Genomic DNA, 25,181 nt, shown 5'->3' on the forward strand with positions numbered 1-25,181 from the left:
ACTTTTTTGGACTGCCACATACAGGCACTCAATCTATTCCATTTTTCTGGAGGGCCACCTACCTGCTCCTCTGGTTTGAAAACTTTTTTGGACTGCCACATACAGGCACTTAATCTATTCCATTTTTCTGGAGGGCCACCTACCTGCTCCTCTGGTTTGAAAACTTTTTTGGACTGCCACATACAGGCACTATCCAAATTTAATTGTCTCCATAGCAGCCTCCACACGTTGTCTCCATTGCTACCTCCAAAAGTCGTCCATATAGCTGCCTCCATACATCGTCCCTTTATCAAACGAGGTGTGTCAGGCCGAAATTTGGGTTGTTTTCATGGATTCCACATCAAAGTTGTTAACTTTGTCGCCACCCTGCTGTGTTATCCACAAAATACACTGGCAAACTTTTACCATTTACGGATATTATTTCAGCGCTTCTTGCGCATCTGTTTACATTCCCCTCACCCGCCATATCCTAAACTTATAAGAACGCTACTACACTTGATCTTATACAAAAGGTTCTTAGAAGTGCTGTTTGGGGAGTAGCCTAGAGACAGGGGCTTGGATTGGCGAAAGCTCGCCTGGCAGCGGAGCGCCAGCTCCATGCCAAGAACCAACTAACATAGTTTTAACTGCAGCACCTTTAATCTACTACTAGTTCACTGCCTCCATACATGGCCGCCTTATCAAACGTGCTGTGTCAGGCAGAATTTTGGGTTGTTTTCATGGCTTCCACAACAAACTTGTTAACTTTGTCGCCACCCTGCTGTGTAATCCTCAAAATATACTGGCAAACTTTTACCATTTATGGATATTATTTCAGCGCTTCTTGCGCATCTGTTTACATTCCCCTCACCCGCCATATTCCAAACTTATAAGAACGCTACTACACTTAACTTGGTGCAGGCTGGGACCGAGTCTGACCCTGGGGCTGGTCATATACTGCCGACGCAGAGGATTACGGGGCCTACCTCGGTCCAGGTGTTTCAGGCCTACTATGCCTCCTCCTCCTCCCACCCCTCCTCCACCTCCTCCTCCTCCGAATTACCATCCGTGGGCATGGCGCCATCAGTCGGTAGCTCTAGGCACAGCAGCAGTGCCGTCGCTAAGCGACAGCAGGTGGTGCTCAAACTGCTGAGCCTAGGTGATAAAAGGCACACCGCCCAAGAGCTATTACAGGGCATTCCACATCAAACTTGTTAACTTTGTCGCCACCGTGCTGTGTAAGCCACGAAATATACTGGAAAACTTTTTTCATTTACGGATATTATTTCAGCGCTTCTTGCGCAGATGTTTACATTCCCCTCACCCGCCATATCCCAAACTTATAAGAACGCTACTACACTTGATCTTATACAAAAGGTTCTTAGAAGTGCTGTTTGGGGAGTAGCCTAGAGACAGGGGCTTGGATTGGCGAAAGCTCGCCTGGCAGCGGAGCGCCAGCTCCATGCCAAGATCCAACTAACATAGTTTTAACTGCAGCACCTTTAATCTACTACTAGTTCACTGCCTCCATACATGGTTCCCTTATCAAACGAGCTGTGTCAGGCAGAATTTTGGGTTGTTTTCATGGCTTCCATGTTAACTTTGTCGCCACCCTGCTGTGTAATCCACAAAATATACTGGCAAACTTTTATCATGTACCGATATTATTTGAGCGCTTCTTGCTCACCTCCTTTGGTTCCTCTCTGCCACCCATTGGTTTGAAGCCTGAGTCCATTTAGGGTATGTTGCCATGCCACTCTCTAGCCTTCCGCTGCTGCCGCTGCCTCTGCATGCCGTCCCCTATAGTGTCAGGGTCAATTATTGGATGTTTTAGATGCTATCTAGCCTCATTCGGTCACTCTGTCATGGCCATGCTGTTGCCCATAATTTTGGCATAATGGTGCGATTAAGCAGCCTCAGAGGCATCCATGCATGCTGCCCCTGCTGTTTCCTGTCCATTTCCGTGGTGTTTCCATCCTTTTCTGAGGTTCCCAGGTGTTTGGCCAAGCTTCCCTGTGCAGAGCCTTGGTCCCCTTGAAAAATGCTCGAGTCTCCCATTGACTTCAATGGGGCTCGTTACTCGAAACGAGCACTCGAGCATCGGGAAAAGTTTGTCTCGAATAATGAGTACCCGAGCATTTTAGTGCTCGCTCATCTCTAATAATAATCATGTATCCCATAAACTGGGGGACATCAATCACAACCAGCTCCATAACAACAAAACATAAAAAAGATAACAAGACTGAAAATAAACAGATATCAGTGTATAATAAGGAAGGGTGTTTCCCTCTAAAGCAATCTGGTTTTACCAAAACTTATGATTTATTACTTATAAATGTATCTTAGCTATTCCCATGTACAACCCCCTTAAAGAAAACCTAACATTAAAATCCATCACAATAAACCAGGGACACTTGCATATAGATCCAGGCACCGTGACTGCCTTCCTTCAAATATCAATTTTAATGATAATGTTAATAAGCCAGAAAGACTATGGGTGTCCTATCAGAGCCCCTCCTGTAGCTTCACAGGCTGTTACATTCTGAAGGAGCACTTCCCCCCCTCCCACTGTGTCATCACTGCTGCTGAGATTACAGGAAGTTCAGGGGGGAAGGTAAGACTGAGACGTGCTGCACAGTACCCTTATTAGCATAATCATTTAAGTTGATTTTAGAAGGAAAGAGATCATGGATAACAAATATAAGAGGATTACCACAGTCAGGGGTGCCTGGATCTATGAGTAAGTGCCCCGGTTTATCACTAGAATAAAAGAAGCTTAGTTTGAGTCTACGCTAGATAATAAAACATGGAGGCTACTGCAAAGTTTTCTTTACTAAGTGTCATAAGTAAATTATGTTAACAAGTACTTATTGATTGATTTTCTGCACTCACTGAAAAACTGGGAACATCTCATAGATATTAGTGTGGTTCTTCCTGGTCCTCTTCCCTCTCACTGTACTTCTCTTCCAAACCTTGGGTGCAGTGTTACAATCCTTGCTGAACATCAAGTTGACCTTGGTTTGTCCCTTGACCATGTTTCAGCCTGTCCATTTGGTACTGTGTTAAAGGAAATCTGCCGTTGGAAAACTACTTATTTCAAGGACATCTACCACCTTGATGAAGGATTGTAAACCCAGCACACTGACATACTGGTGTGCGCCCCCTCTGGCAGGATCTGCTCTTCTTTTAGCTTCGTATACCCTGTTTTTTACAAGAAAATGCTTATAAAATTATGCAAATGAGGGGCTCCGAGCTCCATAGAAGTTAAACTAGGACATAAGAAGGTAAAAGAAGAGCAGATCCTGCCACCAGGATGTCAGTGTGCTTGGTTTGCAATCCTTCATCCTGGTGGTAGATGTCCTTTAAGTTGCTCCCAATGCATATTGCCTAATGCTGCAGCAACTGAATCCAGTTTTTGGCTTAATCCTGGATGCAGCTGTTGGCAAAATAAACATTAATCAGTGAATATGCAAATTGGTATCAGAGGCTACTGGGAGCATGAAGTAGCCTAAGAAAGCTTCGGGGGCAAAGGCTACTCTATGTGCCCAGTAGCCGCTTTTCCCCCACCTCCTGCTTATGAATTAAAACTTACTGCTGGTATCTGGAAGTAACAGAGCTCTGTGCAAGTGCAGTAGCTCATAGACTTCAGATGGCGCCGCATCACAGACAGGCGAAGAGGAGTTTATGGGCATAACTTCAATGCCGGGGCGCAACCAGCCGAAGTCTATGAGCTACTGCGCAAGCGCAGTAACCGGTTACATCTGCTACAACATTAGGCAATATGCATTGGGAACTATTTAAAGTAGTAGCTAGATTTCCTTTAATATCAACCTACCTAATTTTCCTCGACCAGAGACCACTCCAAGAGCGACCTGGTGGGTTTCCAGGATGAAACAGTATAGGGGTTAAAGAGTAAAGACCAAGGAGCTACTTTAATAACATGTTAAAAAGTAGCCCCAATGCAAATCTGTGCAGCACCACTTATTATCATTGCCACCTAACTAAGAGCACACAATGGACAATACATTGCCCTTTGGGTCAATTCTCTTTATTTGTTAGAAGATCCATGTTCATAAATGTGATTGGGAGTTTTGCAGTCTCTGATAAATTTTGGAAGACTCTCTGCTTGTATATTGAAGGTACCTGAATAAATAGAAAAAAATATATGATCATATATATAAAAGTATAAAAGAGTCGTTCCAGCAAAGACAATCATCCTCCATCCAAAGAAAAGAGGTTCAAAAAACCCCTTCTCAAGAACCCCCCCCCCAAAAAAAAAACACTTTTTAATAAAGTGTTACTTCCTCTAGTAAAAATAGACTATTAAAGGGGTATTCCCATGAAGACAAGTTTCTTATATGTACTCAGGATAACAAAATAACACATTCTCTTATTCACTGTTATTAACAAAAATACAGTATTTCACAGATATAAGTCCAATCTGTCTCTATCAGTCCTGCTGTACACAATTTAAGTTGCCCCTAGACATGACCCTGTAACGTCTGACTTAGGATCGGGGTCTGTCATCTTGGATTTCTGTGTGAGATTGTGCATATGAGATTTCTGTCTGTCTCTGCTCTGTGTCTGTAGCCACGCCCCCTGCACAGAGCACAGAGATACTCACTGATCACTTCCTGCCAGGAGATCGTGAGGAGAGAGGTCTGCAAACTACAAACTACAAGGAGATAAGTGATTCGGAGGAAGGGGGAGGCGGGCACCTGTCTGTGAGATGTACAGAGCTCACAGTGTAAAAGTCTGTCAGCCTCTGTCTGTTAGCCTATGTGTAATCTTATGCATCTCGCATCTGTCTCATCTCTTTTTATGTGTCAGATACTAGTACAATGTGAGAAGCCCGATGAAAGTGTATTTACACCTGTACCCTGATAATCTAACCACGTTGTAACCATAAGGCACTAGTTGGATCATAATGGGGCAGATTTACTTACCCGGTCCATTCGCGATCCAGCGGCGCGTTCTCTGCGCTGGATTTGGGTCCGGCCGGGATTTATTAAGGTAGTTCCTCCGCCGTCCACCAGGTTGCGCTGCTGCGCTGAAAAGCATCGGAACGCGCTGGAGTTCCCCCGAGCCGGGCTGAGTGAAGGTAAGTGCAAGCTCTGCACTTACCTTTACTCAGCCCGGCTCGGGGGCTTTTTCCGAATCCGTAGGGATTTTCCGAATCCGGCGGTTTTTCCGAATCCGTAGGGATTTTGTTCGGCCACGCCCCCGATTTCCGTCGCGTACATGCCAGCACCGATGCGCCACAATCCGATCGCGTGTGACAAAATCCCGGGGCAATTCAGGGGAAATCGGCGCAAAACGGAAATATTCGGGTAACATGTCGGGAAACCGCGAATCAGGCCCTTAGTAAATGACCCCCAATGTGTCTGCTTAGAGAGGCCCTGCCCACACCCTGGGATTTTGCACTGAGCAGCCTAAAGAGTGATAGGAGCTAAAACAGCAATAACACTGAGTAAAATTGTAAAGTAGAGGGTTTAAATGATCTTTATTGTGTTGACATCACTAGGGGATTGAGATGTGAGAATTTTCTTTCGTGGGAAACCCCCTTTAAGGAAAGGTGTAATGATTAATTTCCCCTGCGGAGGTGCTATAGGGGAATGAAACATTTGTGCCCAAGTTTTCTAACTGATCCCAGGAGCTGATCAGATTATCATCAGGGAATCCTTATTACACAAAGTTATTGTGCTTAACCACTTTATCCATGGTATAAACACCTAAGTATACTCACCTCCTATTCCTATTTAGCTTTTTTATCCTTTGTCTTCTTCATTTTATCTTCTATGTTTTCTTCTATTGTCTCTATGACATGATCCACTCTAAAGAAAAATTTGAAATATGACAATGGACATATGTGCACGCTTGATTACATGATGAAAAAGCATTAATTACCTTCAGAGAATGAATAAGTATAATAATCTTATATTACTCAAATTAAAGGGGACGGCAAACATAAAGCCGATATAATGTACCCATAATGCAAGGCATGTGTCCAATAAAGCTACAAATATGCATCTCATACAGACAGCAATTGTTTCAAAAGTGACATCATTGTGACCTGCTGAGGCCAATGTTTTCTCCCAGCTGGTCCTGTGACCGCCAACAGCACCAGCTCAGTTAAGAGTTTCGGTGAAATGATGAAACTAAAAGGCGGAGTTTGATAAGAATCCTTTTTTTTCTTACCCCTGCCCCAGACATTGTGGGGTTTTTCAAAATTTTGGGAAACTACTTTAATTGAACAAAAAGAGTTTCCCAGACAGACATCGGTGGCATCAGGACTCAAAATGGATTAATAGAACCTATCCTGACTTTGTCAATGCCCGGCCATCATCTGCCCAGGTCCATACTTCCTGTTCCTGTCTTGAGCAGGAAATGCCCTCTTGGATTGGCTCAGTGTATTATCTGTATGGCTTGTGATTGGTAGGACGGCAAAAGTCCATAAAGGTGACTAAAATTTTAAATTTTGAAGCTGATTATAAATCCACTTTAAAGACTACGTAAAAATGTTCTTTTGACTGGGTTCTACAGTTGTGTTTTCCAATAACTTATCCGGGGAGATTTATCATAAGTCTCTTAGAACAGAACTCTTCTAGTTGCCCATGGAAACCAATCAGAGCTCAGCTTTCATCTCCCCACAGCTGTTTATAAAATGAAAGCTGAGCTCTGATTGGTTTGCATGGGTAACTAGAACAGTTTTACCTCAGAAACTTGATGATAAATCTCCCCCATTATGTCTTGAAGAGAAGTCACTGATAGGACGCAGGAAAATAAAGTCAAATAGAAAAACCAAATGTTAAATTTGTAAAGGACATAGAGAATAAAAATATAGGAGTAGCCTTTAAGAATTATTATTTATCTCCAGACTTACGCATCTTCAGCTGCTTTTGACGCTTCTTCAGCTACAGTCGACACTACTGCCTCCGTAACTGCTCCCGCAAGATCATTTTCTATATCTAGATTTTCTGTAAGATCTTCAGCAACATTTTTTGTAATATCAGTGATGATCTTGGTACAATTCAGACGTTTCCCTAGAATATTACATATGCACCGTATTAAATTTATTACTCCTTCATCTATGTTGCAAGGGCTACATGACAGGTACTACAGGATACTGTGATATGGATAGAAGGGGAACTAAAAATGGCAGTAAGATCAGGCGGGTAACTAAGTCTAAGGCCCCTTCTACACTTGCATCGCACTCGCATCACACTCGCAACGTGTTCTGCTCGGATCACACGGCCCGAACGCTGCAAACCGGAACAGAACTGACATGCTGAGTTAAGTTCTGGTTTACAGCGTTTGGGCCTCGCGATCCGAGCAGCACGCGTTGCGAGTGTGACGCGAGTTCATCGCATCACACTCGCGAGTGTAGAAGGGCCCTAAGGCAACTTTCTGCATTAAAGATCAGCACATTTTCAAAAATATCATTCTTTTCTCTTCCCCCTTCCTCCCAGACTTCTGTTGTTATCATTTTAGTGAGAACCAAAAAAATACCAAATATATATTTGTGAAAAAAAAATTTACAAAACAAAATTTTTTTTACAAGATTTACAAGAATTTCAATCTTCAATTTTCTTAATTTTCAATTAAAGCAACATTGATTTGAACCAAATAGATTCACAATCCTACGGAAAATCTGGTGAAGCGAGTCATGAATTAGCAAAAAAATATTCCTGCCCCTTGAACTTTTCCTTAAATTTACTTTATTGAAATGTTATGGGATAGAGCAACACAAAGAATAAAGTATTTGTGAAGTAAAAGTAAATCTGAAAAGTGAGGCATACATATGTCAATACTTTGCACTGCAATGACTGTGATACCCCAATGTCATGTCTGTTGGGGGGTGTCTCTACCAGTTTTGAACATCTAGATGCTTGACTTTATGTCCCTTCTTCTTTGCAGAATGGCTCAAGCTCAGTCACATTGGTTGTGAGCAGCCATTTTCAACATCTGTATTTATTCTGATAAGATGAATGACATACAGTCAGGGGTGGATTAGGACCTCCATGGGCCCTGGGCTGTATGAATATTATAGCCCCTACAAGTCCGGAATCACTTCTTACATATGGTACTAGAATCAAACTTCTTGGGAAATGGAGGGTGTGTTCCTCTGCCTGATTTCAATCTGTGGTTCCAGGACCTTCAAAGGTCCTGAAATGGCTCTTGTGTACATGTGTAATGAGAGCAGGAACAGAATGTACAAGAATTTCATGGGTGAAGGTCCTTCTCAGTATACCGTATTTTTCGGACTATAAGGCGCACTAAAAATCCTTTGATTTTCTCAGAAATCAAAGGTGCGCCTTATATTCCAGTGCGCCTTATATATGAACCATACTTACAGACAACAGCTGCCTTGTACTGTGCACAGGTCTGCCACCTGCTGGCCATTCATCTTTATAATCAGGTGCGCCTTATACTCCAGTGCGCCTTATATATGAACCTAGACATTTTAGCGGGCATTTATTGATGGTGTGCCTTATACTCCGGTGCGCCTTATAGTCCGAAAAATACTGTAACATTTGGTTTGTGATTTGGGTGGCCATGGACCCTGAGCTACAGCCTAAACTGCCTACATTATAATCCACTACTGCATACAATGCAAATTTTAAAGTTAGGTGACTTATAGGCAATTGGACACCCTGGATTTTATTAAGTGGTATCACAGCACAGAAGGCCGAATACATATACACACTACACTTTTAATTTGAAGATTTGGAAAAATACATGTATTTAAGACGTGTATGCACCAGTTTTGTGTCCCGGCTGCACTGTGGGGCCAAAAATTTGTCTGCTTAAAGGGGTGTGAGAGTGTTTAGTCGGAGCTTGTGATACCAGCTGTACAAAGTGAGAAGTGATTAGGCTCCAGTTATATCCAATGACGTGCAGAGAAAATAGAGTAGAAAGAGAATACTGTAACCCTTGTAGATTCATATTTCTCTATAGCCTTAATTACTAGAGTATATGCTGACCCATTGTTACATCTGACATTAAAAGTTTAATGATCTCCTAAAGAGAAAGTGGACACATCTGGCACCTTGTGGTCTTAGTGTACAGAGTAAATTTGAAGGTTTTATGCTGCTTCGGTTGTGGGAAATCAAAGGGGATCAATGTGTTGGACAAGAGCTTGTGATTCTCTGACTCATACAGTCGAAACTGTAGCCACTGAGACTTCAATAGCAGCAGGTCATGGCATCCATGTGTTACCTACATGGTTGGGCTTTAGGCTACTCCCAATGGTGGGTCAAGACACAGATCAAGCACCAGAGAGTAGTCATAAGCAAGTCAAGGTCAGGACAATTGAAGAACAATATAATAGACCAAAAGTTAAGAAGGGCAGTACAGAGATGTAGTCAGAACTAGGCAGGAGATTGAGAACACATGGGAACACAGATGACAACCAGAAGGAACAAGTCAAGAAACAGGATAGCTTCACAGGACAACATCACAGTAGAATCCCTGCACTAGAAAGGTAGAAAGGAGAAAACCCGACAATAAATTGGTTCTAGAAATAATAGGACACCATCTGATGTCTTGTGGAGACCAACCCCTTTGGATCAGACCCATCAAATATTCTATGTTCACTTAATCGGAGTTATCTTACTTTTTATATTTCAGATGTTTTTCAGCAAGTCTTGTGTAGCCCCAACACAATTGCTCTAAAATATTCAAATATAATCTATCCCAAGCATCTATCTTACCATGAATCCTGATAGTAGAAATATACTACATTTGCATAACTTAAACAAAAAACTCTTATACTTACATAACCCTGACACTTACATACACTGCAGAATTTTTCCTTAGAGCAGCATTTATTTGATTTCTTTTCTGGAAAAAAAATGTGTTATAATGTTTTATATTTTATATTACTAACTTTTGAATTGTCTATAGGTGATGGAATAAGATTCAATATGCTTTATATTACGTAATACTTCACACATTTACTCTAGATAATGGTAACGGCTGACAGTCTTCCAAAATTTATATTCGGGTTATAGCTTTTGGAAAAATATTCCTGTGGCTCCAAGAAAAAGTATTAGTGGGTAGTCCCAATTTTCCTCCATAGTTATGTAAATTTTCCTACCAGATACCCTATGAGCTGTTGCCTGTTACACACATGGAAGCTTTATTTTTTAGGGGGGAAGGCCATAAACTTTTTGCGTTGTTTGCCTGTCCGAACAAACGACCACATCTGCAAAGTAGTCTACTCACTTATATAGAAAACGTTGTGGAGGTATTGCTCTCCTTGATATCGTACGGTACTACAGAGCAACCCACCTTACTAGAGTGGTCGACTGGTACGTACATGGATCATATAAGACTTGGATGACGCTAGAGCAGCGTCAGACTCAGATTCCTCTGTCTTGCCTCCTGTGGGTCAGCAGGACGCATTAGGCAGGCTCACCCGACAAATTTTCCCTACCCTTTGGCTGTTCTTCATCTTCCTCATCAACCCCTGCTCCATCCCGATGTGTTTCCAATACTAGGTGTCTCAGAACTCCTGGATTTTCTCCAGTAGTTTCAGGGAGACACATTTCCTCACAGCTCGAGACTATTGGCAATGTGAAGCTGCCCTTTCCTCTCTGGACGTACTACCACCATTGCCAGTGTCTACAAAAGACTCATTACTTATCTTCCCTTCCCTTTAACAGATCGCGAATACTCTTTGAATCCCTCTGCCCCTCTCCAGGCTACACAAGATGCACAATGTCCTTGCTATATCAATTGATCTTTGCTCCCCCTGAGAATTATACCCCATCTTTCTTCTGAAGTGGGAAAAAGATCTCGGACTCTTGGACCCTCACAGCAGACCAGACAGAACAAGACATGACACTTTCACATAACTTATCTATTTCTATATATAATTCATATCAGGAAACCAACAATAAGATATTAATTGGATAGAACAGAGTTTCAAAAAATGTTCCCCAAAGTCTCCCTTCTGAAGAAGGCACATGTATTTTGGGACTGCCTAAGATTGAGACAATGCCAGGACTGAGTTGGGCACTGGGTTCAAGACATGACCAGCCAAAGTTTGACGACCAATCCTGCACTGGACCTCCTACACTACTCAGATATCTTAGTATAAAAAATTGCTTACTGATTTTGATGGAGGATCTGATGGAGATCCAAGAATCCTACGCCAATAGGCACTGGCTTTGCAAATCAATGACATATACCACATGGGGAGTCTGATACCATCTGCTGTTGACCAATTCCACCAAACTTGGTCCCCTTGGGACTCCTTTAGCTCTTCAACCAGGTTTACAGAGCTCCTTGACTGAAACTTCTTAACCCTTCATACAACAACCATGACTTGAATATGTGTCAGTAAACGAGTATAAGCTGAGGGTGGGAAATGCATTGGTCACAGACCCCCCCAGTATATAGCCAACCAGCCCCCTGTAGTATACAGCCTGCCCCTTATAGTATACAGCCGGCCCCCTGTAGTATACAGCCTGCCCCTTATAGTATACAGCTTGCCCCCAGTAGTATACAGCCAGCCCCCAGTAGTATACAGCCTGCCCCCAGTAGTATACAGCCTGCCCCCAGTAGTATACAGCTTGCCCCCAGTAGTATACAGCTTGCCCCCAGTAGTATACAGCCTGCCCCCAGTAGTATATAGCCTGCCCCCAGTAGTATACAGCACTGTCCAGCCTGCCCCCAGTAGTATACAGCACAGCCCAGCCTGCCCCCAGTGGTACACAGCTTGCCCCCAGTAGTATACAGCCTGCCCGGCATTAAAAAAATAAATAAACTTATATACTCACCCTCCGGTGGCCCCATGTGCAGCTCTGCTCCCCCGATGTCCGCGCGGCTCATCTTCTGGCTTCCGCGCCCGTCTTCTTTCTTCTGCTGGGCGCCGCCAATGCTCTCCCCCCGGCCGGCAGGCGCATAGTATGAAGCGCCGCTGCTGACGTCATACTAGGGCCGCCCGGGGGAAAAACATGCAGAAGAAAGAAGACGGGCGCGGAAGCAAGAAGATGAGCCGCGCGGACATCGGGGGAGCAGCGCTGCACATGGGGTCCACCAGAGGATGAGTATATAAGTTTATCATTTTTTAAGTATTTTTTACTTGTGCATTGACTTGTGTATAAGCCGAGGGGACATTTTTCAGCACATTTTTTGTGCTGAAAAACTCGGCTTATACACGAGTATATACGGTAAGTATTAAAAGACATCTACCACCAGGATCAATGATTGTAAACCAAGCACACTGACATACTGGTGTGTGCCCCCTTTGGCAGGATCTGCTCTTCTTTTAGATTCTTATGCCCTGGTTTTTACGAAAAATGGCTTTAAAAATTAGGCAAATTAAACCCTTAGGCTTATTTGCATATTTTAAAAAGCCTTTTCATTGTAAAAACCTGAGCATAAGAAGCTAAAAGAAGAGCAGATCCTGCCAGAGGGGGCACACACCAGTATGTCAGTGTGCTTGGTTTACAATCCTTCATCCTGGTGGTCGATGTCCTTTAATAACATGCATGGTAACATGTATGGCCCCCAAGCATCATACTCTGTGTGACATGATGGACTCTTCCACTTCTTGATGACTTACCTTCATTACTGTATTTATCTGGTTGTGACTCTATTGTTTGGTTCTGCATCATTTATCAGTAATCCTGGGGAATGTACAATAGATAAGGAATGGGATTTGTGAAGACACTGCACAAGTTTCCGCAATCAATTGTTCATAGTTTAACCCCTTTTACGAGTTCCATTTAGCTATATATGTCCTGTTTGTACACAACGTGTGCAGATAGCACCTGCGTAGATGGCACGTCAGTGGCCCACTTCAAACGATTTTATCTTCCGAATCCTGGTAATTTGGTATTGCAGGGGGGACTGGAAGAGGTAAACACTATTAAAGTTGCAGTCAAAAATGTAATTCTTACATACATGTCCACATTCTCTACCATAACTTTACTACTGCAGATCTATGGGGAACTTCTCCTCTTTAATATGACACCAGAACTGTGTTTCTAGGTGCCACTGTTCAGAAGAATTAACCTGTTTGAAGGCTGAAGAAGAATGGAGAAGGAGCAGGAGGGAGACAGAGCTGACAGTCTCGGGAAGTACATGCACCCTCTGCATCTGTAGCTGAACCTGACAAATATTTAATATTTAAGACTTATCTCAAAACTTGAATGGGAAATGTGACAAAAAAAGCATATTTTTCACATTTTAGTAATTTATATGCTAATTCTATAAAGATGTATAATTAATAAAACTATTCAATCAAGTGAAAGTCTTACATGTCATGAAAAAACGAATCAGAAATTGTTCTGATCTGTAAAGCTGTTTCATGTAAAGAAGATAAGAACTGAACTGCAAAAAATCACCTAGACATTCAGGTACCAATGACCCTTGGTCATGAAAGGGTTAATAGTGTAAACGTTTAAAAATTTTCCTTTGAAAGATTTGTGTCCACTACTTTTTGTGAAAAGTCCAATGTACTGGCTCGAAAGATTGGTTCAAATGTCATCCCCTATACAACAGCTGATGAGTCAAGGTGAGACCATTGAGCTGCCCCTCCATTGATTCTATATGGGAGTGACGGAGATACAATACATGCGGTCCCCTACTTAAGAACACCCGACTTACAGATGACCCCTAGTTACAAACGGACCTCTGGATATTGTTAAATTACTGTACTTTATCCTTAGGCTACAATAAAGAGCTATAACAGTTATCACAGGTGTCTGTAGGTAAGATTTATTATTAATCCTGATTCTTATGACAATCCAACATTTTTAAAATCCAATTGTCACTGGGACCAAAAAAAATTCTGGCTGGTGTTACAATGATAAAATATACAGTTCCGACTTACATACACATTCAACTTAAGAACAAACCTAGGGAACCTATCTTGTACGTAACCCGGGGACTGCCTGTACACGGATTTCTAAAACATTACAAGCTGCTTGTACTAAGTGAAAAGTTTTCATACAAAAAATTAAATTTTTGAAACTAATTTTTTTTAAAGAATTGTAAAATAAAACTCCTGTATACTAAAAAAAAAAAAAACACCATTTTTTCTTCAATTAGGAAATAAAAATTATATATTATTTATACATTAGATGATACATTAAATTGGTGGTAAAAAATATCTTCTGGTTTTATGCATTTACAATCATAGTGTAATGGAGAGGGGCAATAATTTTACAGTTTATATGGTCAAAATGAGCGACCAATGGGCAGTAATCGCAGCAGGTAAGTCGCCGCGCACTCACTGGCAGCCTTCCACAGTAGTATTGTAGTGAATGATGTTGGAAGATACTGTACATACTGAGAATAAAACCTGCAGAGCAATGGGACCACCTCACAATATGGAGGGTATGGACCCCATCCTTAGAATAGGGGGGGGGGGATAAAGCCGGTGCCCTTACCAAAGAATTCCTAGAATGCTATTGTCTCAATGTCATCAATCTCATAAGATAACATAGTATTCCATAATCCATAAATCATTACTTAACCCTTACCCTACATGTAGATTTTGTGTTTTGGTGCTTACTAGGGTAAATTAAAGGAAACCTACTACTTGTAGTGGCAGGTTTCTGATGGAAATACCGGGCACCAGCTCAGGGTGAGCTGGTGCCAGAGCTTATTTTCGTTAGTGTTTTAAAACGCGGTATCGCGGTTTAAAACACTTTTTAAACTTTATAGCCGGCGCAGGCAGGTACGCGCTCGGCGCTTACCGTGCACGCGGCTACATAGGAAGTGAATGAGAGCCGCGCGCATGGTAAGCGCCGAGCGCGTATCTGCCTGCACCGGCTATAAAGTTTAAAAAGTGTTTTAAACCGCGATACCGCGTTTTAAAACACTAACGAAAATAAGCTCCGGCACCAGCTCACCCTGAGCTGGTGCCCGGTATTTCCATCAGAAACCTGCCACTACAAGTGGTAGGTTTCCTTTAAGTTTTGCTTTTGAATGATTGAATGAAGAACGCAGCGTTAATCCGACCAGTAAGAAGGTGAGTGAGATGGATTAATAGAGCTCCATTCTTACCATAGGTAAATAGTTATCCCATGGATTTGTCCTAAGATGGGAATACAAGGTAGGGCTATATATACATATATACCTATAGACACCTATCTACTCACCAATCTTTGGCTGGAGGAGACGTTCTGCACAATCACCATCAGTAGAATGACTTATCATCATCATCATCTCACAAATGTTGTATTGTTGGAATTAGTTACTAATTAAAAACATATGACAAAGTCCTGTCGTAGTTTGTCAACCTTGGTCCCAGCATAGAACTGTAGGAATTAATGGGTGGCAGTAAATCAGTAAATTATCTCATCATTGTAAGAGGAGGGGATCATGGACGAGGCGGAATCAGGGAGCCATTAAATATGGACCCCCCAGTAGAGTCGGCCTGGAATATACTTTCAAGTCTTTTAGCCCCATTATCCAGAATCTGGACTCATCCGACTCCTACAGCCTCCCATCAGTGTCACATAGCAGGACTTACTCCAGGACTAACAGTCCCTGGGCAAATCCCTATGAAGAAGGATAAAGGATAGGAAGATGGGTGTACGGAGTGGGCTCAGCACAGGCACAGAACAGGACCCATAGTAAAAATTACTTATCAGTGTATGATAAGGAGAAGACACCACGTTATCAGTATTCACGTGTGTCCTATACTCATATTACATGGATGTGTCAATGATTGTTTTGTTTGCAAGACGTTACCATAGAAATCAACAGATGAGAGCAGAACTACACGTCACAGCACAACATTTTGGCTGATTATGGAGTTTCTTTTGAATTTTTTTTTTTACGTGTGTCCCTCTAAAGGAATCAATTTAGTATACGTTAGGGATTTCCACGTACAACTCCTTCACCCCTTACAGAACTCTCATTTCTGCCTTTTGTTTTTTACTCCCCTCCTTCCTAAAGCCACAACTTTTTTTTTCATTTTTCCGTATACAGAGATGTACTAGGACTTTTTATCTGTGGGAAAAACCTTTTAGTGGCACCATTTACCATATATACTAGAGTATAAAAAAAAACAACTCGGCCTATACTCGAGAATATATTCTCTAAGTACTCACCTTTCCAATGCCCCCCCCACAGGTTCTCTTCTTGATTCCCATGGGCAGGCAGCAGCAGGTTCGTGCATGATGGCAGCACACACAGTGTGATGTCAACAAGATGCTATTTTTTATGTGCTGGGCATACTGGGGGTAGAGGATGGCTATTTATATTGGGGGGGCAGGGAGCTTGCTGGCAATATACTGTGGGGTAGAGAACTATCTGGCTATATACTAGTGGCATGGACACGCTGTCTATATACAAATGGACTTGAGCTAGTTAGCTATATACAGAGGGGCAGGGACCTGGCTGGCTATATACTGGGGGGCATGGGCAGGCAGGCTATATACTGGGGGCCTGGTCTGGCAGGCTATATAGCAGGGAGCTGGGGTCTGCTGGCTATATACTGTGGGGGCAGGGGCTGCTGGCTATATACTGTGGGGCGGGGGCTGCTGGCTATATACTGTGGGGGCAGGGGCTGCTGGCTATATACTGTGGGGGCAGGGGCTGCTGGCTATATACTGCGGGCAGTAGCTGGCTATATACTAGGGGGAATGGACTTGCAGTCTTTATACTGGGGGTAGGGGCTGGCTATATACTTGGGGGGTAGGGGCTGGTAGGCTATATACTGGGGGCAGAGGCTGCTGGCTATACTCTTATACTGGGGGCATTGGCTGACTGGCTATATACTGGAAGGTTAGGCAGGCTGTCCATATCCTGGGGACAAGGGCTGACTGTCTACATACTAAAGAGCATGAGCAGGCAGGCTACATAATGGTGTCCTGGGGTGGCTGGCTGCTTACTGGGGGCAGGGGCTGCTGGCTATATACTGTGGGCAGGCACTGACAGGCTACATATTAGGGGTCTGGCTATACTTGGGCATGGTCTGGCAGGCTATATACTGGGGGCATAGGTTGTCTGTCTATATACTGGGGGCATAGGTTGGCTGGCTATATACTAGGGGACAAGGAGCTGACATGCTATATACTAGGGGACATGAGCTGGCTGGCTATATACTGGGGGGCATTGTCTGGCCATATACTGGTGGGCATGGTCTGGCTATATACTAGGGGGCATGGACTAGCTGTATATATCAGGGGGGCATGAGCTGGCTATATTCTGCAGGGCAGTGGGCTATCTGGCTATATACTGGGGGCAGGCGGCTGGCTGGATATATACTGGGAGCATTGACTGCCTGGCTGTATACTGGGGCATGGTCTGGCTAGCTATATACTAGGGGGAATGGGCTGGCTATATACTTGGGGGGTAGGGGCTGGTAAGCTATATACTAGGGGACATGAGCTAGCTGCCTATATACTGGGGGGCATTGAGTGGCTATATACTAGGGGCAGTGGCTGCTGGCTATACTCGTATACTGGGGGCATTGGCTGAATGGCTATATACTGGAAGGTTAGGCTGGCTGTCCATATACTGGGGGCATGGGTTGACTGTCTACATACTAAGGAGCATGAGCAGGTAGGCTACATAATGGTGTCCTGGGGTGGCTGGCTGCATACTGGGGGCAGGGGCTGCTGGCTATATACTGCGGGCAGGCACTGACAGGCTACATATTAGGGGGCTGGCTATACTTGGACATGGTCTGGCAGGCTGTATACTGGGGGGCATAGGTTGTCTGGCTATATACTGGGGGGCATAGGTCGGCTGGCTATATACTTGGGGGCATAGTTTGGCATGCTATATACCAGGGGACAAGGGGCTTGCATGCTATATACAGGGGGGCATTAACTGGCAATATACTGGTGGGCATGGTCTGGCTATATACTAGGGGGCATGGACTAGCTAGCTATATATATTAGGCGGGCATGGGATGGCTGGCTATATTCTGGAGGGCAGTGGGCTATCTTGCTATATACTGAGGGCAAGCGGCTGGCTGACTATATACTGGGGGCATGGACTGCCTGGCTGTATACTGGGGCATGGTCTGGCTAACTATATACTAGGGGGCATGGGCTGGCTATATACTTGGGGGGTAGGGACTGGTAGGCTATATACTAGGGGACATGAGCTGGCTGGCTATATACTGGGAGGCATTGAGTGGCTATATACTGGGGCAGTGGCTGTGGCTATACTCTTATACTGGGGGCATTGGCTGACTGGCTATATACTGGAAGGTTAGGCTGGCTGTCCATATACTGGGGGCATGGGTTGACTGTCTACATACTAAGGAGCATGGGCAGGCAGGCTACATAATGGTGTCCTGGGGTGGCTGGCTGCATACTGGGAGCAGGGGCTGCTGGCTATATACTGCCGGCAGACACTGACAGGCTACATATTAGGGGCTGGCTATACTTGGGCATGGTCTGGCAGGCTATATACTGGGGGGCATAGGTTGGCTGGCTATATACTGGGGGCATAGGTTGGCTGGCTATATACTAGGGGAAAGGGGCTGGCATGCTATATACTAGGGGACATGAGCTGGCTGGCTATATACTGGGGGCATTGACTGGCTATATACTGGTGGGCATGGTCTGGCTATATACTAGGGGGCATGGACTAGCTAACTATATATATTAGGGGGGGATGGGCTGGCTATATTCTGGAGGGCAGTAGGCTATCTGGCTATATAATGGGGGCAGGCGGCTGGCTGGCTATATACTGGGGGCATGAACTGCCTGGCTGTATACTGGGGCATGGGCTGGCTAGCTATATACTAGGGGGCATGGGCTAGCTATATTCTGGTGACATGGGCTGTCTGGCTATATACTGGGGGCATATGATATCTGGTTATATACTGGGGGCATGGGCTGTTTTTATTTTTTTTACACTATGGGGCTCATTTACTTACCTGTCCCCTGGAGTTGACAGAAAGTCCATTGACCGACGATAATTCACTAAGATTGTGCGCCCAATATCATGAGTGTGTCGCTTCCCCGCTCAGGTCCGACAGAGTTTACCATCTTTTTACTGGTACAGTTAAGTGGTTGAGCTTGTGAAACAATTTCAAAGTTACATACCGCGCTTAGTCCGAATCAGTTGGACCATCCGACAACATGCTCCTTAATTCGTATTGCATGGAAGCCTGCACAGCTGCGCCACAAAAAGGGTTGTGTGCGCCAAAATCTCAGCCCAGACACAGAAAAGATGCACAATCTGGCGTAAGTGCGATCCGCGACCCTGTGCCAAATGACACCTCCCGCTTATTGTTTAGCTCAGTACAAATACAACAATATGTTATTTTGAAAGGTAATCACCTAGCACCACCTCATGATTGCAGTATTATTTTAATTAACATAAAACAAATAATAAAACCAGTGAAAACAGAGTAAAAATAAAATAACAGATATGCAAGATATACCATGAGCCAAAATCTTTCGGCTTCTGATTATGCAGGAACAGCTCAAGAAAACATCCCGCTACATTAAAAGTTCATATGTTCCAAAAAATGAATATGTAAAAATTAAGAGGAATTAAACAGGTGAAGTGCAGGTTCCCAACTCAGACAAGTGGTGATGAAGGGCTCATGGTACATCTGTTATTTTACTTTTACCCTGTTTTAACAAGTTTTATCTTTTTTTATGTTAATTTAAATAATACGGCACTCATAAAATAGTGCTCAGAGATTTCCTTTCATAATTTATTCTCATTCTTTATCTCTATGATACCCCGAGCATTATTTCTTTTGGCACCTTCTTCAGTGTGAAGTATATTTTTTCAGAGGTTGAGTATCCTTAACTTTTAAAAAATTAAAATCTTTGGTACAAAAATAAAAAATTACTCATTTCGCCTTATTCTGATGCAAACTTTTTCATACTTCGCTGTATGGACCTGTATAAGGTGTCATTTTTTAGGGACAAGCCAACATTTTCATTGGTATCACTTTGGGAACTGTGCGACCTTTTAAATCACTTTTATTTTTTTGGGTGTCAAAATGGAGAAAAAGCTTTGTTTAGGACATTTGGGTGCTATTTTCTCTCACAGCGTTCATGGAACGGTGGGGGTGGTATTAAAATTTTTAACAACAGGCTGGGTGTGAGAAGTCTGTCCTGTCGCACAAGAAAAATTTTTTGGTATCTAAAATGGTTTAATGAACTTACAGACGACCCCTAGTTAAAGATGGACCCCTCTCCCTACTGTGACCTCTGGTGAAGCTCTCTGGATGTTACTTTAGTACCAGACTGCAATGATCAGCTGTAAGGTGTCTGTAATGAAGCTTTATTGATAATCGTTGGTCCCATTACAGCAAAAAAATTTGAAACTCCAATTGTCACTGGGGCAAAAAAAATTTTGTCTGTAGCTACAATTATAAAATATACGGTTTCAACTTACATACAAAATTCTACTTAAGAACAAACCTATGGACCCCATCATGTACATAACCTGGGGACTCCCCGTGTAGACATATTCAGCCCCTTTACAACCCATAAATAAAGAAATGTTGCATTGATTGTATAGATCTATAAGGTAGAACACATACAAGACCAAAACCATGTTAAATACGGCACCAGAGCAAAGATCATACCATAAAACAGCACCAGAGCAAATATCATACCATAAATACAGCACCAGAGCAAATATCATACCATAAATACAGCACCAGAGCAAATATCATACCATAAATACAGCACCAGAGCCAAGCTCATACTATAAATACCACATCATAGCAAAGTTCTATGCATATATTGTACCCAAACCAAGCCCAATACTTACAGCAAATACAGCACTAGAACCAAGTATGTATATATTTACAGCACCAGAACTATGATCAGTACATTAAAAACAGCACCAGAGCTGAGATTAGAAGAAAAAATACAGCACCAGAACCGAGATCAGTACATTAAAAACAGCAGTAGATACACCTGTTCAGTACATAAAAACACTACCAGTGCTGATAATAATAATAATAATAATAATCTTTATTTATATAGTGCCATTAAATTCTGTAGTGGTTTACAAATCATAATCTTAGTACATAAAAATAGAACCAAGCTCAGTGTAAAAGATACTGAGCATTGAGATTAGAATTGTGAGCTCATGTGTAATATTAGCTTTTACTGTAAATCCAATGATGTCTGATTGAAGGAGACGTCTTCATATTCCACTTCTTCTTCTATCTGGCTGCCATTTCAGCTTCTTCCAGCCACATTTTCTCTCTGCAAATTTAGCAACACAAAAATGTAAGGCTTCTCACTTCATCATCATATCTTTGTAATATGGTAACATTACCCCTAATAGTAGCAAATATAGTAACGGTACTCCCATACAGTAGCCAATATAGTAACAGTGCCCCCACACAGTAGCTAATATAGTAATGGTGCTGCCACACATTAGCCAATATAGTCACAGTGCCCTCACCCAGTAGCCAATATAGTCAAAGCCCCCACCCACAGTGGCTTATCTAGTCACAGTGCCCCCACACAGTAAATAGTCACAGCACCAGCCCCATAGTAGCTAATAGTCACACCAGAAGCCCCCAGATGCCTGTGTCACCATACAGGAGACGTGGCTGCTGGCAGGAGAAGAAGAGGAATCTGCGGGGCAACGCCGCGATGGAGTCCGATGGTGAGTACACGTTTTTTATATTCTTGGGGTGTCATGGCTATATACTGCTGGGGAGGCTGTGTATACGGGGTGCTGAGGCTGTATGTATAACTTGGGGCTAAGGCTGTGTATATAACTAGGGGGCTGAGGCTGTATATATTACTGGGACAGAGGCTGTATATATTACTGGGGCAAAGGCTGTATATATTACTGGGGCAGAGGCTGTATATATTACTGGGGCTGATGCTGTGTATACTACTGAGAGGCTGATTCAGTGTATACTACTGAGGGGCTGAGGCTGTTTATACTACTGGGGGGGGGGCTGAGGCTGTGTATACTACTGGGGGGGCTGAGGCTGTGTATACTATGGGGGGGGGCTCAAGATGTGTATACTACTGGGGGGGCTGAGGCTGTGTATACTACAGGGGGGGCTGAGCCTGTGTATACTACGGGGGGGGGGGGTTGTAAATACTACTGGGGGGGGGGGCTGAGGCTGTGTATACTACTGTGGGGGCTGAGGCTGTGTATACTACTGGGGGGGGGGCTGAGGCTGTGTATACTACTGGGGGGGGGGCTGAGGCTGTGTATACTACTAGGGGGCTGGGGCTGTGTATGTGGGGGCCAGGCTAAATTAAGCACATAATAAATTGTGGGCGCTGTATATATTATAATTAATTCAGGCGGCTATATAAAGGATTTTTTATGAGGGGAATAGTGTGTTCATTCATGTTGTGAGGATAATATATATTTAGTTACAAAATCCATTATACTGTAAGTGACTGTGGTATATTTAGGGGTGCTGTGTGGAGATGTGCTGCATAGAGATAAAGGCGTTTGACTGTGAATTCTGAGAAAAAACATGGCTGGGAGAAATCGTAAAGGAGTTCTCTTCCTGATGGAGCAGATCATCAACTCTAAGGTACTAGATGTCACTAATGTCTGTGTCCCTGACTACTAGTGTGTGAGGTTGCATCATCAGACTCGTGGCGGAGGGCAGCATTTTCAAGTTTTTCCTTGGGCAACAAAAAGGCTAGAATCGGCCCTGGGTGCAGGAGTGCTTCCCCCCTCCCACTGTATGATATTACATCAGGCAGAGGGAGAAGGGAAGTGCTGTGAGAGCCCACAGAATTTACCTTAGAAACTTGTGTTTTTACTCTAAATGTCTTATTTTATTTGTTTTATTGACTTTTATGAGATACTTTATATCTAGTAGCATCTTCTCTGAATGAAATTACAATGGAGTAAAAATGAGATGACAGTAACCCTTCAATATTTATAGCCTAAGTTACATGCTTATATACTAACCTACTACTACTTAGGATAATGATTACTACTACTACTTAGGTTAATGGTTAGCAAAAAGTTATTTTTTTCAGTAAAGTTATTTAATTCAGCCATAAAGCTCGGGGCAGTGAGTTGCTTGCCTGTTACAAACACCTCTAGGCAAGAAATTCACTGCCCCTAGCTTCAGTCTCTTCTCATTTAAAAAATAGGGACCTTAGCAGCCCAAAATGTGTGGTGCCTTTTGAGACGTTTCCATAATAAAAACCCCTAACTCTAGTACGCTACCTGTGCGACTCCTTCCTACTACACGTTTGCACCACTCCCTTTGAGCACAATCTACTATTACAGAAAATACTACTCTATGGGCGCTTTGTCTCCTCTCTTCTCATATCACTTATATGGAAACATTACAAAAAAAGTGAGCTTTTACATGTGCTTTCTGTTACTATTGATGATTATGGCTACAGCTAAGGAAAACCCAAAATTCATTAACTTAGAAAATTAGATTATAATAGAAGACCAAGTGTATAAATTTTTTTGAACACAGGGAGTTCAGCACATGGAGGGATCAGCTGATGGCACGGCAGAGGTGTTATGGCATAGAGGGATCAGCTGATGGCGTTACAGAGGTGTTATGGCATGGAGGGATCAGCTGATGGTGCTGCAGAGGTGTTATGTCATGGAGGGATCAGCTGATGGCGTTACAGAGGTGTTATGGCATGGAGGGATCAGCTAATGGCGCTGCAGAGGTGTTATGGCATGGAGGGATCAGCTTATGATGCTGCAGAGGTGTTATGGCATGGAGGGATCAGCTGATGGCGTTACAGAAGTGTTATGGCATGGAGGGAACAGCTGATGGGGCTTTAGAGGTGTTATGGCATGAAGGGATCAGCTGATGGTGCTGCAGAGGTGTTATGGCATGGATGGATCAGCTGATGGCGCTTCAGAGGTGTTATGGCATGGAGGGAACAGCTGATGGGACTGCAGAGGTGTTATGGCATGAAGGGATCAGCTGATGGCGCTACAGAGGTGTTATGGCATGGAGGGATCAGCTAATGGCTATGCAGAGATGTTATGGCATGGAGGGATCAGCTAATGGCGCTGCAGAGGTGTTATGGCATGGAGGGATCAGCTGATGGCTCTGCAGAGATGTTATGGCATGGAGGGATCAGCTGATGGTGCTGCAGAGGTGTTTTGACATGGAAGGATCAGCTGATGGTGCTGCAGAGGTGCTATGGCATGGAGGGATCAGCTGATGGTGCTGCAGAGGTGTTATGGCATGGAGGGATCAGCTGATGGTGCTGCAGAGGTGTTATGGCATGGAGGGATCAGCTGATGGTGCTGCAGAGGTGTTATGGCATGGAGGGATGAGCTGATGGCACTGCAGAGGCGTTATGGCATGGAGGGAACAGCTGATGGGGCTGCAGAGGTGTTATGGCATGGAGGGATCAGCTGATGACGCTGCAAAGATGTTATGTCATGGAGAGATCAGCTGATGGTGCTTTAGAGGTGTTATGGCATGGAGGGATCAGCTGATGGCGCTACAGAGGTGTTATGGCATGGAGGGATCAGCTAATGGCTATGCAGAGATGTTATGGCATGGAGGGATCAGCTAATGGCGCTGCAGAGGTGTTATGGCATGGAGGGATCAGCTGATGGCTCTGCAGAGATGTTATGGCATGGAGGGATCAGCTGATGGCGCTGCAGAGGTGTTTTGACATGGAAGGATCAGCTGATGGTGCTACAGAGGTGCTATGGCATGGAGGGATCAACTGATGGCGCTGCAGAGGTGTTATGGCATGGAGGGATCAGCTGATGGTGCTGCGGAGGTGTTATGGCATGGAGGGATCAGCTGATGGTGCTGCAGAGGTGTTATGGCATGGAGGGATCAGCTGATGGTGCTGCAGAGGTGTTATGGCATGGAGGGATCAGCTGATGGCACTGCAGAGGCGTTATGGCATGGAGGGATCAGCTGGTGGCGCTGCAGAGGTGTTATGGCATGGAGGGAACAGCTGATGGGGCTGCAGAGGTGTTATGGCATGGAGGGATCAGCTGATGACGCTGCAAAGATGTTATGTCATGAAGGGATGAGCTGATGGTGCTTTAGACGTGTTATGTCATGGAGAGATCAGCTGATGGTGCTTTAGAGGTGTTATGGCATGGAGGGATCAGCTGATGGCGCTGCAGAGGTGTTATGGCATGTAGGGATCAGCTGATGGTGCTGCAGAGGTGCTATGGCATGAAGGTATCAGCTGATGGGGTTGCAGAGGTGTTATGGCATGGAGGGATCAGCTTATGGCGCTGCAGAGGTGATATGGCATGTAGGGATCAGCTGATGGTGCTGCAGAGGTGTTATGGCATGG

General features: G+C 43.8%; 1 long non-coding RNA gene across 1 annotated transcript; it reads right to left on the reverse strand.

The window, feature by feature from the left end:
• Nucleotides 1-4,021: 4,021 nt before the first annotated feature.
• On the reverse strand, nt 4,022-7,019 carry LOC140125745 (uncharacterized). Its single transcript, XR_011854719.1, has 3 exons — nt 6,863-7,019; nt 5,726-5,813; nt 4,022-4,122 (listed from the first exon to the last, which is right to left on the reverse strand). It is a non-coding gene; the product is annotated as an uncharacterized lncRNA (long non-coding RNA).
• Between the last annotated feature and the right edge of the window lie 18,162 nt (nt 7,020-25,181).

The sequence above is a fragment of the Engystomops pustulosus genome, chromosome 4, assembly GCF_040894005.1.
Source record: "Engystomops pustulosus chromosome 4, aEngPut4.maternal, whole genome shotgun sequence".
NCBI lineage: Eukaryota > Metazoa > Chordata > Amphibia > Anura > Leptodactylidae > Engystomops > Engystomops pustulosus.